Source organism: Aulonocara sp. 'chitande type north' Nkhata Bay, linkage group LG10 (assembly GCF_057382095.1).
Source record: "Aulonocara sp. 'chitande type north' Nkhata Bay isolate Kocher_YH1m ecotype deep benthic linkage group LG10, A_spYH_male_GT1.1, whole genome shotgun sequence".
In the NCBI taxonomy this organism is placed as follows: domain Eukaryota; kingdom Metazoa; phylum Chordata; class Actinopteri; order Cichliformes; family Cichlidae; genus Aulonocara; species Aulonocara sp. 'chitande type north' Nkhata Bay.
This window is the reverse complement of record NC_141353.1, coordinates 530,678-549,360: the sequence shown is the minus strand read 5'-3', so window position 1 is coordinate 549,360 and position 18,683 is coordinate 530,678. Positions and strand designations below refer to the sequence as shown.

Sequence of the window (18,683 nt, the reverse complement as noted above, 5' to 3'; positions counted from 1 at the left end):
GTGTCTCTGCGGGACATGTTTCAAAAATTCTCTTATGAAGTGAGACACACAGAGCAGCGAGTTCCAACGTGTTTATTTTACTCGCAAGGAAGCAAAAGTAACACAGTGAACGTCTAACGAATGCAACTGCTCACCGGGGCAAACCTGGTGTTTCATCTATACACTTCTGTCACGGCCAGGGGATCAGCAGGCCGCTGACTAGTAGCGGTCTCTTTCTCTCTCTCGCCAGGGCGGAACTCATGGCGGGTTCACGCCCTCGGCCCACGCCCCTCTGAAGAGGAAACACCTGGGCCTCATCAGTGCAGCCAGCATTTAAGCCAGGGAGTGGCTTCTACTCATCGCTGGATCGTTGTGTGTGACTCGCGTCAGTGCAGCCCGGCTCTGAGCAAGTTCTCTTTCGTTTCCCTGCGCAAAACCTCTAACGTGTGTTTCCTTCTGTACATAGATCCCCTGGACCCGACCCTGCATTCCCCGAGTGGATTCCTGTTTTTTGTGAGTGTTTGGAGAGAGACTGGTCACGATAGGAGAGAGTCAGAAGAGGAGCAAGTGTCTTTTCCCTACCTGGATTTCCCCGGAGCCTTTTCCCTGTCACCGCTTTGTATATAGCACTACCCCTGTACTATTTGTATATACACCTGGTGGAACAGTAATAAATACCAACTGTGCCTCTGAGTCCTGCGTGTGAGTCCTCAAGCAAACCATGACACTTCCAGTGTTATCCTGGGAACAGATGTGTGTGACGCTCTTACAGAGAAACTTGGTGTGTTTGTACTGATTCCAACTGCTTTGGATAAAACACAGCAGAGGAGCCACAGCAGGCCCGTGCACAGAGACACGTTTCTTCAGCTTACTGTAAAGAGTGTTGTATAGCTGTAATCATTTTCTATAAGACCATCGGTGAAAGTGATATTCTGTGTCACACTAATGATGAATTCTCTTAATTCAGTCTCTCTACTAAATCCAACAATCTCACTAAATGTGTGTTTATTTTTCCCAACCTGGCCACTCCAAACTGAGATCCAGGACAGTGACCAAGAAGAATCCAATAACGTAAGTTAACTAATCATTTATATCAGCAGTCCCCAACCTTTTTTGTGCCACAGACCGGTTTATGTCTGACAATATTTTCATGGACTGGTCTTTAAGGTTTCGCGGATACATACAAGGAAAAAAAAAACCAGCACCGGTACCAAAAACAAAGAAGATTTATTCATAACACATAGGAAAGGACCCAAAGAAACCAAGTTAACGATAAAAATGATAAAAAAATAACGATAAAAACCAATAAAATCCCTGAAAACCATAAATTTCACACCCGAGTGTCAACTCTCGCAGCCCGGTACCAAATGACTCACGGAACGGTCCGTAGCCCAGGGGTTGGGGACCGCTAATTTATATGATGAAGGAATGATGCAAAATGGGATGAGTCGGACTACAGAGATGAGGTCAACAGACTGACTGAGTGGTGTTCAGTTAACAACCTCCAACTGAACACCACGAAAACTAAAGAACTTATCTTGGACTTCAGGAAGGGCAGAGCAGACCCGGCCCCACTTTACATTCACGGGAACTGTGTGGAGAGGGTACACTCCATGAGGTTTCTGGGCGTGCAGATCTCTGATGACCTCTCCTGGACTGCAAATACTACAGCGGTGGTAAAAAAGGCCGAGCAGCGTCTCCACTTTCTGAGAGTGCTCAGGAGGAACAACCTGGAGGAGAGGCTGCTGGTGACATTTTACAGAGCCACCATAGAGAGCATCCTAACGTACGGCATAACAACATGGTATGCAGGGTGCTCAGCTGCGGACAGGAAAGTACTGCAGAGGGTCATCAACACAGCCCAGAAGATCACTGGCTGCTCTCTGCCCAGCCTGGAGGTCACTGCAAACTCTCGGTACCTCAGCAGAGCTGGCAATATCATCAAGGACTACTCTCACCCCAGCAACCAACTGTTTGAACTATTACCGTCAGGCCGACGGTACAGGTCACATAAAACCAGGACAAACAGATTCAGGGATAGCTTCTTTCCCAGAGCTATCACCGTAGTAAATAAGCACCATACCGTCACTGCCATTATATTATGCTGCTATTCATACTGTCATTATATTATGCTGCTATCCTGTATATATCGTACTTACTATTGTTTGAGTACTTGCGATTGTTTTATTGTACTTTTTATATTTTACATTTATATTTATTATTGAATCTTGCACCAAGGGAGTGGCACTCCAATTTCGCTGTACTCTGTACAATGACAATAAAGGCTATTCTATTCTATTCTAAAATACTTTGTGCATGTGTACTTTAGATAAGTCTGATTAGATATAGATAAGAGCACTATATGAATGTGTGTGTGAATAGGAGAATGAGACTTGGACTCAATTTAGCAGAAATGTGCTGCAGGAGAACCACGTCAATACAAAAGGATACAGTTAAAACAGTTTTAACAGACAGAACTAAATAAAAGCAAGTTTGCACAGGTAGGTTCAGTTTTTAGGTCCAGTAGGAGAAAAACAGACCATGTGACCATGAAGGGGAGTGGACATGGTCAATAAATCTTGAACTGAAGCCTAAATTTCCAGTCCTATCTATGCTCTACACTCGTGCTTCCCTTCACCGTTCAAATGAAAGTCAGAATTTCAAATTTGAAAAGCACAGCCTTCCTCAGAGTGTCAGTATGCCTAGTCAGGGATTTGTTTTAAACAGCTCTCCTTAACCATGTGTCCATTACTGTTGGCTACAGTTCACACCAAACACTTGTGTCTGGTGGCTGGGCCTTAGTCCATGGGGCCCGGCCGGGCACAGCCCATAAAAGGGAGATGGGCCCATCCTCCTGTAGGCCCACCACTCGCAGGAGGCACCGTGGGGGTCAGGGGCAATGTGTGTTGGAGGCAGAGGCGGAGCCAGACATTTGCAACACCCAGGGCTTAGCCCAAAAGGGTAGTATGCATGTGGGATTTTTTTTTTTTTTTTTTTTGGGGGGGGGGGTAGAAATGACTGAATGATTAATTGGCTCTGTTTTGAGTTTTGTTCAAAAAAAGAATGACTTCATATAGGGAAAAATATATATCACATATGCAGGACACCTTAAACTAGTTTTTTAATTAAGCAGCAAGGCAGAACAAAATCAGGGCTGTATCAAGACACGAGGACTAAACCCCAATTCAACCAGAGCCAGAACTGATCCGGAATTAAATCAGGACTACTGAGGACTTAACCAAGACAGAACCAGAATCAGAACTAGATGATAGTAGCACTAAAAATCATCATAGACCTGCACTACACTTATTTTTTAATTCTACCAAAGTCCACTATTTAGATTGAGAAAAGTTTATATAATTATTTAGCCTTGTTGTGTAAACAAGCTGCAAAACTTAATAAATATAGAATTTGAAAAATAACAAACCTAAAAAGAAACACTAGGTACGAGATACATGAGGACCTGTGATACGGTGATACTTTTGGTAAACAACCATTTGACTAACATGTGTGTCTCACCTGCTCTTGTTCATCTCTGTTCTGTCCTCATTCTCCATCTCCCTCTCGCTCCCTCTCTGTTCCTCTCTCTCCCTCTCTGTGCTGACAATCATCAAATATACAGCTGAAACCAGATATTTACTCTTCAGATAAAAACACTTTTTTAATTGTAACGTCAAATCAGACTAAATGTTTATTTTTTAGATAAATATAAAAACATATTTGTTAACTTTAAGAGTAAAGAGAGAAACTATCTGTATTTCTTAATTGCAAATGGCACCAAATTGTATTCAAACTGAGCCACACTTATGGAGCTCCACAATTCTTTTCCTGGTGTTTTGGTTGACATGTCTTGATTTTCCCATGTCACAGAAACAGGCTCTGTGTTTTGCCTTATATGCATCCACAGCTGTGCCACCAGTTTACTCACATGGACTCTACAAACCAATCAGAAGCTTCTTCAGCTCAGAATGGAATCGTCTGGAGTTTTCTTATTAATTAACAATAAACTTAGTGTACATGTGCTCCTAAATTTGATGAAAGTGATAAAAAATAGACAGCTCTGTCTCTCTTTATTCTGACATTTAACTAATTCAAAAGATATTTCAATATTTATTTATGCAAAACAAGTTTACTCTAAATTGATGTTGTACAGTAAAAATGTTTTATGTTTTCTCCCTAAAGTGTAAATATCTGGTTACAAATGTGAATATCCTGCTGTGTACTGAAACCCCTCTTGTTTTGCATAGAAATATACTGAACAACATACAAAGCATAATATATAAAATAACATTTACCTGAGTTTTTTCTTTGAAAGAACCCTCTAATGTCCATTCTTATATTTCAGTACATAACTGAAACCGATTTAGTCAGGGAGGGTAAGAACTGAAAATATGAAATAAACACACGTAAGCTAAGACTCTCTAAAAAAATAGCATTTGTTCGGCTTTTCATTTCGCCATTTGTTGAGTCACTTGAAGAGCGAGTAACGTAATATTGGTCAAGTGATCAGTTTGATATCAATCTTTCGTGATTCACCGTCATATTTACATTATTTATACGGTACGAATGATTTGCTTTGGTACCTGGTCAAACTTAAGCTCTCCTTAGTATGGCTGGCTGCGTTTCTCCAACAGCGCACTCACAGGCAGCAGCGGCCCCGCCCTCTCGCTCAGTGCCTGAGCTCGGATCATACCAATATCAGGGGGATTCACGCACAGTCGTAAATTCCCACAGTGTGCACTATGTGCTTCGAATATTGTGTGTACTTTTTGTTTTATACAGTTGTCAGCCAGGCATCTAACTATGAAAAAATTACACTCCAAAAGACCCCGGGCTTCTGACAAAACAACCCGGGCTTAAGCCCAGTAAGCCACCCCCACGCTCCGCCCCTGGTTGGAGGACGGCCCGGAGCGAGGCCTTGGCAGACCGATCCCCGGCTACCAAGAGTAGCAATTAGTACATGGAATGCATGTATAGTTGTGGTCAAAAGTTTACATACACTTGTAAAGAATATAATGGCTCTCCTGAGTGTCCCGTTATTTCTAAAACTCTGATTTTTCTCTGATAGAGTGATTGGAACAGATACTTCTTTGTCACAAAAAACATTCATGAAGTTTGGTTCTTAAATGACTTTATTATGGGTTAACAGAAAAAAGTGATCACATCTGCTGGGTCAAAAATATACATACAGCAACATGAATTAGCAATTTTGGTGACTTAGAAAGTTGTCAGTGAACTGAGCTTCATAGCATGGCCTCTTCACTTCTTGTGAGTGATTATGAGTGACTACAGCTGGTGACTTCTCTTAGGCCAGTTAAATAGGGCTCATTGGATACAAACACCCACAAACGCTACAATGGGAAAGTCAAAGGAGCTCAGCATGGATCTGAAAAAGTAAATTATTGACTTGAACAAGTCGGGAAAGTCACTTGGGGCCATTTCAAAGCAGCTGCATGTCCCAAGAGCAACAGTGCAAACAACTGTTTGTAAGTATAAAGTGCATGGCACTGTTTCGTCACTGCCAAGATCAGGAAGAAAACGCAAGCTACCACCTGCTGCTGAGAGAAAATTGGTCAGGAGGGTGAAGAGTCAACCGAGAATCACCAAAAAGCAGATCTGCCAAGAATTAGAAGCTGCTGGAACACAGGTGTCATTGTCCACAGTCAAACGTGTTTTGCATCTCCATGGACTGAGAGGCTGCCGTGCAAGAAGGAAGCCCTCGCTCCAAAAGTGGCACCTTAAGGCTCGACTGAAGTTTGCTGCTGATCACGTGGACAAAGATAAGACCTTCTGGAGGAAAGTTCTGTGGTCAGACGAAACAAAAATCGAGCTTTTTGGCCACAATGCCCAGCGATATGTTTGGAGGAGAAAAGGTGAGGCCTTTAACCCCAACAACACCATGCCTACAATCAAGCATGGTGGTGGGAATATTATGCTGTGGGGCTGTTTTGCTGCCAATGGAACTGGTGATTTACAGAGAGTCAACGGGATAATGAAGAAGGAGGATTACCTTCACATTCTTCAACATAACCTAAAATCATCAGCACGAAGGTTGGGTCTTGGGCACAGTTGGGTGTCCCAAGAGGACAATGACCCCAAACACACATCAAAAGTGGTAAAGGAATGGCAAGTCAGGCTAGAATAAGTGTTTTAGAATGGCCTTCCCAAAGTCCTGACTTAAACCCCATTGAAAACGTGGACAATGCTGAAGAAACGAGTCCATGTCAGAAAGCCATCAAATGTAACTGAACTGCACCAATTCTGTCAAGAGGAGTGGTCAAAGATTCAACCAGAAGCTTGTGGATGGCTACCAAAAGTGCCTAATTGATGTGAAAATGGCTAAGGGACATGTAACCAAATATTAGCACTGCTGTATGTATATTTTTGACCCAGCAGATGTGATCACTTTTTTCCATTAACCCATAATAAAGTCATTAAAGAACCAAACTTTGTGAATGTTTTTTGTGACAAAGAAGTATCTGTTCCAATCACTCTATCAGAGAAAAATCAGTTTTATAAATAACGGGACACTTGGTAGAGCCATTATATTATATTCTTACAAGTATGTAAACTTTTGACCACAACTGTATGTATGAATGACATAATGCTTTTAGACTATAAGTCACATTGAACAACACATCCATAAAAAACTTAATCTATGACACATTTATGGCCTTTATCTAGCTCTCATCAATCCTCAGTTAAATGCACAAGCATGTGCTTGGACTGTGGGAGGAAGCCAGAGCAACCAGAGAGGAGACTCAAACACACCAGGACAGCAGGCTAGCCAGCAGCCTTCCTGCTGGGAGGTGCTACTGCTCACCACTGCACCACCATGCTGCCCAGAAGTCTTGTAATTTGGCCTGGGGACAAATAAAAAGAACACTTTTCTTCTCTGAGTTTCACTGTTGTTTCACTGACCCGAGCACTTTTTTCTATGCTCTTCGTATGTTTGTATCATTTCAATACTTGGGGTTAGTATACTGCCATTACATTTGGTATGTAAACTGGAGCAAGCGGGGCTCGACCACACCAACCTTCCGATTAGCAGGTGACCTGCTTTCCCACCTGAGCTACAGCCACCCACAAAAATTTAAGAAGATGAATTTATATGGACTGCATACCCAGGGAAAAGCATTGACCTTTACGCAGCAGCAGAATCGTTTTCAGGAGCTCCGCTGACATCCCAACCACAGCCAGGCAGCAGGTCATTGGTACAATGAAGCTGAACATTTACTCTGCAAGGTTCTAATCACTGATCCAAGCACTGTGTTTACATTCAGCTCCAAATGCAATTAAAGCTCAGTCACTGACTCAAGGCAACTGTTGGTCAGTGAATACAGACTGAAGCAGCACACTCTTTCTGCTGTTGTAATGCAAAGTTGGTGTGGGGTCAATCAAGCTTAAGCTCAGTCCCAGTGAGAGGGTTTCCCAGCTGTGCTTAGAGCTTTGTAGCACGCTGCCTGTAAGAAGTGTTTCCAGCTCAGGGACGTGTGAGAGGACAGGCTGTGTAACCTCCACTGTAACCTATATTAGCAATGAATTCATAGGCCTTTAGGCTCATAGCCAAGGTCATTGGTACAGGTGATTATGATATATGTTGTAGGACAGACATAATAGTGACAGGGCCTCGTATGAACCCCCAAGCAAAATTTACGTCAGTCTTGAAAGGATATCTTTTGGATATGATGAGCTGACAGTAAAGAGGAGGAATGTAGCCGAATCTTTTTCCCTGTTTTAAAGACACGTTTGTTTCGGAACACAGGGGTTTTCAAACCCTTTGTCATCGCTGCAGTGGTGATTTGAAAAATGTTGCCTCATGCTGGAGTTAATGCATTCACAAGATTTTCAGAAAACTGTGACTTTGACCTTGAGCTGGAGGTTATTGAAATTCACATTTTTAGTAGATACACCTCTGGTGTCAGTTTCAAAATGCTACGTTGCCTCATTCTTGAGTTGTTGCCTTCACAACAGGTGGGTGTCCATGCTGCCTGCCCACCTGCCCGTTGGGTGATGAATACAGCCAAACAGCCTCTTAAGGCTGAGGGGTAAAAACAGGTGACAGCACACATTTTAATAATGTTTCTGGTGCCCAATAACTGGCACCATGTGCTCACTTCTAAAAGGTCTTGAAAACTGATATTAGTCTGTGACATCATCACAGACTAATATAATATATTTGTATTTAAATGAAGTTGCAGTCGAATGGTTAAACCACGACACCAAATAATTCAGTAATTCAGAGTGGGGAGGGCTGGAAGTGGCTGAACCAGAATTAGTTTGTAAAAATGGTGCAACTTCAGTGATGTGGAACTGGTTTGGTGTTTGTCCGTCAGATACCCACCAAAGCACATTTGTTTCGTAGAACATGCAAGTGGGCCGTCGTTATTGCCGTATTTGTCGGACTAAGGGGCTTGTAAATCTGGGAGTAATCTGGGTCCTAAACGCCGTCCCATTCTGGTCCCAAAGTCAAACGAACACTGCAGCATCACTGAGAGTTAAAAACTGTCTAAATTCTTTCATCTTTAATAAAACGATCAGCATTGCTGCTTTACCAGGTGTAACAATGAAGTTTAACATCCAGGCATCCATGAAAACCGAATTTATTACATTTAACGGTGTTAGACGTTAGCAGGAAGTTAGCTCGCTAGCTTCCACCTAAGCATGATATAGCATGTTCTGACTGAGAGATTTCTGAAAGAATTCAAACGTACAGCTCTGCTATCACTTCCAACATAAATGAAAACAGAAAACTAAACAGCAGTGACGTTTGTAGGGTTACTGAAGTTGGGCTAGCTGGTATATAATGATCTGCTACGTGATCGCTAGCGACACAGCTATGTTAGCATAGCATAAACACAGTGAAGCTGGAGGATGAATGCTAACTTTATTCCACTCGATAAAAGTTAACGTGAAGGTTCCCGATGGTTAGAGACAAATGCAATCTCATGGCAGGATGCTGTAAACGGACCAAACTTCAGTCAGGAGAACAACTGAGATAATCCATCCACAATACGAGGTTAGTCATTAATATACTGCAACAACATGGGAATAGAGCAGCTGTGATAGAATACAGCATTAATGAATCAATGGTACAGAAGTGGAGGAAGCAAGAAGAATGAGTTGAATAAAGTTTGATTTATCTGACTGCTTTGTTTCGTTTAATATGCCTTATAATCCCGTGCACCTTATGGTCCGAAAAATACGTATTTGACCTTTTTATTTGGCACACTGCAGTTTAATGTTGCAAAGCACCTCTTTTTAACTTCAGTGGATATTATACATGGTTATGCTCAGGATATGTCGGCCCATTTCTACTGGAAATGCCTTTTGGTTAAGCTTTCAGCAAGGAATTTGCATTTGCACTGTTAAATTTTTATATAGCTTTAATGCACATAAAACAGCTGCTTGTTTAAATGAAAATAAATGGATGGGTTTTTTGCGCTAGTAAAGTTGTGGAGTTGTATTTTATCTCGCATCAATTATATTGTCACTTATATCATTATCACAAATTTTCAAATATATATCGTGATAAATATTTTTGGCCATATCGCCCTGCTCTATAAAGCAGCACATTTGACACACAGAGAGAGGAGGAGCACGCTCTGAACTCTGTTTGGGCGGCAGCCGAGCCGAGGGGGTCACCCTCAGACCCCGTAGGTAGGTCAGGAGGATAAACGGCCGCCACCCGAGTCATCCTGTGATGAGGAGCTACATGCCATCTTTCACACACAGCTATGAGGCAGCAAACAAAGAGAAGAGTGGAGTCTGGTTTTTACTGAACAGCTTTCACGTCCATCCAAACCACGGCTGTGTCCTAAAACACACACGATGAAGCCTTTCCAAACACAGATTATTGCATCCTCCAACGTTGCCACCAGCCGCCCAGGTCCACATCACTCACCACTTACTTCCCAGATTAAAGCATCCCAGATGAAAAGATTATTCCTGCCATCAATGCTCATTTTAAAAAAAGGATTTGCAGTAGATAAACGTGTTTGCATTGATGCTGGTGCAGCAACAAAGGGATGATCAATAAGGGAGGACAAACTAATCTGTAAATGTGATTAATTGAGCTAATCCTGTATACTCTGGAGCAGCAGAAATTATCATTTCCAAATAGCATTATTGGAAGTGATCAATGAGAGAGGGCTGCTCCATTACTAGCGGCCAGCTGAGGCACCAACGACCTTGCCTTGCTGACTGCCTGGTGTGGAAAGGCCAGCAATGCTCAACAATCCATTAGAGTCAGCGCCTTAAAATGAATGGGATGCAAATCAGTCTGTACACAGCATGTCACAATGGAGCGTGTTTCTGGTACATAAAGAGCACGTTGGACTACGCGACTCTACCTGTAGCTAGCTTTTACCTTCAGCTTGATTTCAGAGTCTGGAGTTTATCTTCCTTTGCACTCACACACTGCAAACTCATGTCTGCTGCATGCTTTAAATGGATACAACAGACACGGGTTTGCAATCAAGAACCAAAGAAGGCGATTTGCTCCATGCACAGCTATGGGCTTCACACACAGTAGTGTAGCACATACACACCAACTGACCTCCTCTGCAGGTTTGGTGCTGTTTTGACTTCATCACTGAAACAGACTTTTGCATGCCTTCGTCATCACTGTGTAAAGCGTGACCTAAGTGGCGCTGTGTGGGAACAGCTAATTGCAGCTGACCTCTGCTTAAACTTAAAGACCCTCCAGTGGCTCCTCATTTCTGTTTCTGTCATCACTGACTAGTGCAGCCATCGTTTTTGTTCAGAATCATCACAGAGAGCCTGATAAGTATTTCTTTAAGGAACACCGAGCTTCTTGGTGCCACCATCTTTCCTGCAGGATGGCTTGCGTTGCACTGGATTCCGCAGCACAGGACTGAGTCAAACACGCCTCCATATGTTTCTCCAAATACGACGCGGAGGACGTTTAGGCATCTGCTTCCAATTTTTTATAATTGCAGGTGGAGCATGCAAGGTCAACTAGGGCAATTTGATTTTTATGGTCTAACCTGTTGCCACAGAAGACGAATCCATGTTGTTTCCACCACAGCCGTTGTGCAGCATGTACTGTTCACAGGAAACAGGACCTCATCCCACACACACACACACCGTTAGCCTGGAAGTTCGATTGCTTGTCCAAACAAATGGTGAGTAGACAACTGGAAAAACAATCTCGTAAGGTTGTTTTTTTTGTTCACAGAATTTTCCTATTTGTGTGACTCTTACACCAAAACACCATTTTCTAACATTATTTACGGAGGCTGCAATTTCACAGTAGTTTTTACGAAGCCAATGGTTTTAAACTGGGTTATTCAAAAATACGTTTCACAGAACAATGAAAACTGACTCTTTATGACCACAAGTGCAAATCCACTACTGCTTCTCTTCATTTATGCATGTCAGTTTTTGACTGAAAAATAAGGGAAATATAATACAAGAGCAAAAAGTGGACCCTTGGGTTTTCATGTCCAAGTTCTTACAAAGACGTGAACATGTAGTCAGTGTTGCTGCAGACCCAGGGATCAAGTTCAGCACAGCAGGAAAAGAATCATTATGCTCTCCAGGCTAGCTGAGTGGCCTCTCGTAGTCTCTCATGTTTTCCACCAATAAACACTTCAGCACGTTAACAAACCTTAACAAAACACCAACTGCTTACTGATATGCCCACCAGTCCCATCAACGCTCACACTAAAAATCAACTATGAGGAAAATAATGACAGGAAACAGCATACGACTCGAGCGGAAGATTTGATTAGAGCAAGTCCAATGTCACAGTCTTACAATGCAGGTTTGCAATGGTTAAACAGTTCGTGTTTTCATGTTCACTTCTTCTTCTTTTTATTACTTAAGTTACTGTGTCGTGTTGTACGTAGCGCCGATGTGGGATAGTTTTTCAGTTTCATTGTACTATTGTACTATGTATGACTGTGCAATGACAATAAAGAGTTATCTTATCTTTAAACTTTTACTCCTCTTATTTACAGAAAAACCCAACAATCAGATGAAACCCTGTGAGCAAGCATTTGGCAAAAGTAGGAAGGAAAAACTCAGTTTAAACAGGAAGAAACCTCCGGCAGAACCAGGCTCAGTGCCAGTACCCGGCCCACAGCTTACGTGTAAAACAGCTGTGCAGATGTGAAACCGGTGATCATTTGATCTACACTTGAGAGTGGTGTGTGTGTGTGTGTGTGTGAGATCCTGTGTGAGGGTGTTGTGCGTCGTGGTTGGGTCTGCTGTTGCGAGAATGTCTCAGCAGCCTCCCTGATGCTGCGGGGTAGCAGGTATATGTGTACATTTCTAAATAGTTCATTGGTACATTCACTCTGGGTTCGGTTGCACTGTCTCCTCGCGGGGTGACTCACAGAGTTAGCCCGTACATGTGGAAGATGAAATGGGCTGGAGAGATAGCCTCGATATGATAGAGAACGGTTACATTGTAACCTTGGTTCTCTGACTGAGAAACTAACTCTCCACCTTCAGGCCACTCGGAGACATGTGCCGATCAAACCATCACCGGTTTCACATCTGTGCAGCTGTTTTATATGTAAGCTGTGGGCCGTGTCCAGGCTAGCTGGAGTGTCTTAAAGAAGTTTCCACACACCATGACCCAGCGGGGGTCATACCCCATACATGTGGAAGATGTAACGGACTCGAGAGATAGTGTCTCATTCAGAGAACCAAGGTTACAGTGTAACCGTACGACCTACTGATCTCTCTCTATCCCCCCCCCCAAAAAAAATATTAAAGCTTTTGTTAAAATGTAAAAAATGTCAAACTAACACTCAAACTGCTGAGGAACAAGTAAATAAAAGAGCACATTTTCACACTGAAACAAAGGTGACATAATATCAGTGAGACTTTCATGTCATTTCCCAACAGAACACATCTTCCCACGTACAACCCCTCCCTTTAATAAAAGTCTATAAACAAATTCAAAAGTGAAATTAAAAGAGAAACTGCAGTGTGAAGCTTCTCACTGACACACAATGAGATTCCAGTGTGGTGTGAGCTTGTGAGAACACCGTCCTGTGTCTCAGTGCTGACTGTAATTAGCTGCTCACAGCCAGACAAAGCATTAATACCCTGAACAAACACACAGCCTGCCAGCCATTGAGCCTCAGCTTCAAGACTCTTCATTCAAGCAGCTAAACCTGCGTTTTCATCAGCTATTCAGTTTGAGGCAGCGCTGACCGGCAGGAACTTTGCTTTCAGACCGTCTGTGTCTATTAGCATTTGTGGCAATGCATAATCCTCCTTCTGACAGAAGAAAAGCTCGGTCATTGTCACTTCAAAGGACTCTAATATCTGAAATTCGTCTCTTCAAACTTTTGTTAAACAAACACAACTGCGAGAAATGAGAGACCAGTCCCTTAATATCCTCACTAATCCATAAAGCTGAGGTTTCTTATCATGAACAATAAAACATCAGGAACAACAATATATCTGTGCAAAAATACTCAGCTAGCCAAACAAAGTAAATCAGTGTCTGGAAGCTCGGGCAGACTACAGCTGCAGCTCTAGTTTAAACACACGTTCTCGCCTCTGTAACCACCGACTCTGTTATTCACTCAGGTCTGAACTGCATACAAGTATTTCTTACTTTTTATGATCAGCATGTTTTGATTATGACCTGAACAGTGCAAAAAAACTCATATTAACGGTTAAAGAACAAACCTGGATCACAGCATGTTCAAACAACATGTGTGTGAATGGCTGTGGGACAGTAAGCTTTAATGTTTCAATGGGTCCAGTTCCAATTTCACTGCTCTGATGATCAGAAATAAACAGCGTAGGTTTCGCTAATTCGAAGAAAGTCCGGATGTGCTGAGTTTTGTTCGTAGCATACACCCCTCACATCTCACTCCCATTTTGTAAACCTTCCCTTTCACTCTTGCTGCGATCCTTCTGACCACTCGTCTCCACCCTGTCACTCCTACATGTTCTCCACAGCCCTCACTTACTTCTCTGCCACTCCTGACTTCCTGATGCAGTACTCAGTTACTTTCTTGGCACCATATTGCCAACAGTTTTGTTAAAAATTCCACCGCTCCCTCTCCTAAACATCTCCATATCTCCACAAAAAGCGAGAGCGAGTCCAATCACAAGTGATACACCATGAGCCAGCAGCCAGAAGGAAGAGGAGAAATGCCCGAGAAGATGAGCAGCCTCAAGCAAAAGAGAGACTGAGGAACGTCACGCTGATAAAATAAAAGGCGGATGACACCTCAACACAGTATTCTGGTAAGCACATGAGAGCGATAAGGACGACGTGAAGCTTTCTAGGCCCAACTGAGAGACAGACTTACCAGTGTGAGGAGAACAGAGCAGATTTTTTTTCCCCTGGGACCAAAACCAGACCGACAAATGCAGGAAGCTAGATTTCCATGTGGTTTAGATCTTGAAAGTTCCACAGCTGAAGAGCTGGTGGTTACAGAAGTAACCACCAGCTCTTTTCTCCCGCTGGTTCACCAGGAACCAGCGGGAGAAAAGAGCTGCTGAAAAGAAGATGGATAAACTGGGAAGCAAAACCATAACTTGATACCTTGGGCTGAAAAAAGGCAAGATTGAGGGGAGGTTCAGACACAACACCTTGCCAAGCCCCAGAAATGAGCTACACCTGAAGTACAGGGGCGCCTGTTTAGCTCAGGCGACCACATGCTGTATGGCTGAGGGTGGACTTGCAGCCCTTTGTCGTATGTCTTCCTGTCAGTCTTCACTGTCCCGATCTAATAAAGCTGGAAAAAGGCCCAAAAAAGGTAAATGCTGGATACATGCTGGGAAATCCCATCAACCATTGCTACAGGTCCTCTGAGTCACTGGGTCCAAGCCAAAAAAAAAGGATTTGGGTGAAGGGGCATAGAACGGGAGGTTATGGCTGCTGTTTAGAAGAAACCATCAGGAATTAAAGATAGGCTAGCTGCAGGTCGCAGCAGATGGCCCCGCCCCTCCCTGAGCCTGGGTCTGCCGGAGGTTTCTTCCTGTTAAAAGGGAGTTTTTCCTTCCCACTGTCACCAAAGTGCTTGCTCATAGGGTCATATGTTTGTTTTGTTTTTTTTAAGAGTAGGCCTACCGTACAATATAAAGCGCCCTGAGGAGACTGTTGTTGTGATTTGGCGCTGTATAAATCAAACTGTCGCTGCTGCACCACCCAAAGATGTCCTTGGATTAAAAAAGTGAAGCATCTAGGAAGGGTGGCCCTCGCCTGATGAGGACTCATCTGACGGCCCACCTGGTAACAGCTAAGGTCTGAAAGATAAACTTCCTTTGCAGTTTAGAATCACACAAACACACAGTTGTGATCAAAGGTTTACAGACGCTTGTGATAATTTGGGGTCAATCAATGAACTGTTCTTTGTGAACAGCATACACTGTGTGCAGTGTGAGTGGAAAGCACTCTGCTGGCAGCAAACAGTAATTGTGATTTCTTGTTGATAAAACTTTCAGGTAAATTTTCAAGTATGACATCACCATAAATGATGGTGGATATGAAAGCTCACTTTTTTTATGCCAGGCTCATTTTCTATCCTCCATTTATTCTACGTCCAGGAGCAAAACGTAGCTTACCGTGAAAAACAACATCTACAGCTGTGTTCATCGATGCAACAATTAAAAAACACACTGTGTGCTGCTCTAACACTTCACCTAAATATATTCAGAATTATGGTATCAATCCCTTTTCAATATTATAACATATGAATATGCATAAACATTCTGAATAAAATTCACAGGTTAATGAAGATCAAACTATAAAGACGTGACTGAAGTGCTCAGGACAGAAACCATCTAAAAAAAGCTTCTGACAGTCTGGACTGATGAAACCACGATTGTAGTTTTAGCCGAACGAAGGGAAGTAAAAGCTATGGAGAAGCTATGTTGACGAGATTTTCTTTTATTTAGAAAAGAACCAAATAAGATGAAAACGTCTGTTTCATTTGAAAAAAAGGCAGCGACACAGTGGAAGCCCAGATGTGCCATTTTGATTGGGATGTGTATTTTTACACATCTGTGTGCACAGGAAGCTTTTTGAAAGATTTGTGAAGCTGAACTTGTATAAATGATCACTTTTTACTCAGGTTTGGATGCATTTGTAGAGCTGTTTTCATTGTAGTCAGATTGCTTTGTATGGACTGAAGCACACGGACTTTTTTCTTATACAGTGCTTTTCTACTAAGCACCATATACAACTTCATTCACAGCCATTCATACAAGCAGTTTTTTCTATGCTTTGTCTTACTGAAGTGTTTTCTATCTAACATGAACATAAAACTATAGCAGGCAGGGATCAAACCAGCAGCTCTGTGATCAGTAGATGTTCTACCTGAGCTACGGCCTCTTGTGAGTCCTCAAAAATGACACACAAAAGTAACTGTCACTTTAGGCTTGTGTATCAATCCATGCACATTTGTAACACGTCTCAACTCAAAGAAAAATGGTGTTTTTCCAGTGGCCAAGTCAGTCACATGATCACAACAAACGGGGAGCAACTGAAGGTGCTGTAATAAAGATCTATCAGAGCATCTCCGGGCAGGAAATGCAGTATTTGGTGATGTTGTGGGTTCTACACTTCATTCATCTAATTATTGACACAAATCCTTACATTTAAATTTGTTACTTCTTCCAGTGACCTCTGAGCCCCTCAAAGATGTCTGTGATCCCTAAACATCTTCTTATTAAATTCAAGCTCAAAGTCTTCAATCATGTCATGGTTGTTTGATATAAAATCCACTGTTGATGTAGTTTTTTTTTAACCTGAGCACACAGAAGAGCTCTGAACAGTAGTGATGTGCGATACCACTGATTTCCTTTCCGATCCGATACCAAGTAATATTCAGGGTGGTATCGACGACACTGATCCGATACTTTGTACAAAAACTTATTTTATTTATTGTATCTGAAATTATAGCATCATAATGATTACAGGACATCAGATTACTTGTTCTTATCACGTAATAATGCAGAGTTCATCATATAGAAATAAAAATCCTGAAGTTGTGGCTATTTGAACACGTTGCCTGCCTGCAGCACTAAAGGACTCCATGAGAGACGTCTGTCTCCCCTAGCAGCACCTGTCCTTCTCCTCCTCTTCAGTTCGCCTCAACATTACCCTCGTCATATTCTGTGATACGATTTACTCTGAGGTGTTTGACGAGGCCAGTGGTGTTGTCACAGCACCTCACTTTCTTGCCACATGTATCGCAAACCACGTCTCGGCTGTTTGTGGATGTAAAACACGTCCGCACATGACTCCAGTTACGCTCAGCCATTGTTGTGAGTGCGCACGCCAAGGGGCTGCCACATTTATACAGCCATATTTCGCACATGACTATGAAAGGCGGAAGAGGAAGTTATTCCTTCCAATTGTAGACGATCCGAATGATATAGGTTATTTCCACTGTGTTCCTGTTAATGATAAACTACAAATTTACCCTAAATTACTAAAATATCGATATTTTAATGTGAGAATCGTTTCTAGAACATAAATGACTGGTATCGGAGAAATCGATATTTCAGGATTGATCCGCACATCACTACTGAACACAGAGCACCTTGGGACCAATGAGCCAACAGATGAAGACAATGCTGAACCTCTAAGGTTCAGTAAAGGGAGTTAAAGGATACGTCATCTGATGGCAAAGCAAAATTATCACCAGATGAACAGATGCAACAGACAAAATGAAACGGCTGATGTGCCACTGAAAAAGCAGAGACTGCTTTCTAATTGAAATCTACTTTAAAGTAACTGAAAGTTGAAGAGCTTGAGGAAAACAAAGTCCCCACCAGTTTGTGTTGAACTGGAGAAAGCCTGATCCATGGAGGCTCCAGACCAGTTTACCCATGTTTCTCTACAACTGTTTAAAACTGTCAGTTCTCCCCCCTCAAAAAGTGGTTTTCTCTTGAAATAATAAGGATCACGACTACTTAAAAAACACGAATGCTCGGAGAAATAGAACAGGCATTCCTTAATAATAACATTAATCAAGGCCACTCCAGAGAAACATCTGGAAACTCAAACATTAGCAGTGAAATCAAACTGCAGCAACACGTTTGGGGTTGTATGGCCTACTTATTCACCCCGCTTTAGTTTCTGCATAAGCTTAATGACAACACTGTCTGTTCCAATCAGCTCAGCGCTGCTCTACGATCCATTTTTCAAACTTTATGACAGTTTTAATTGCTCCCACCTGCTGCCTCATCGACCCGCTCAACAGCCACTTTCAGTCACATGTGTGGATGCAGACAAAGAAGTCTATTAGGTGCAACTTGCCTTTGCTCCAGTGAGGTCACTTGGGCATTAAATTAGTTCCAGCCCAGTTCCAGTACGAAACACTACATGCATTTGAAAACTTTGTCTTATCTTTTTTCTCTCTCCGTTGTTTGCTGTCAAATGTTCATAAAGAGGCACTTTGACCAACTAGTGAGTGAACATCATGGAGAGACTGACATCCAGTGGTCTGTCCTCCATTATCCCTTTGCTTATTCAACATGTATTGCATGCATGCATGACATGCATATATGCATGTGCAAGGTTGGCGGTCTGGGCCTTGTTAAAGCTGTGTCTGCACTGTAAGATGTATTTTTAGTGTATAACTAACAGCTGATATTAAATGTCAGCACAGTTAGTGCAGTGTTGTTAGCCAGGGATTGATTCCTAATCTCAGTCAGGTCACAAGAGAGCGAGTGAAAAGCTTTGACTTAAACTATAA

General features: G+C 42.4%; 1 protein-coding gene across 1 annotated transcript in view; it reads right to left on the bottom strand.

Moving 5' to 3' along the window:
* The window catches only part of hlcs (holocarboxylase synthetase (biotin-(proprionyl-CoA-carboxylase (ATP-hydrolysing)) ligase)), a 48,158-nt gene that overhangs the window by 11,011 nt on the left and 18,464 nt on the right, over positions 1–18,683 (bottom strand). The window lies entirely within an intron of this gene.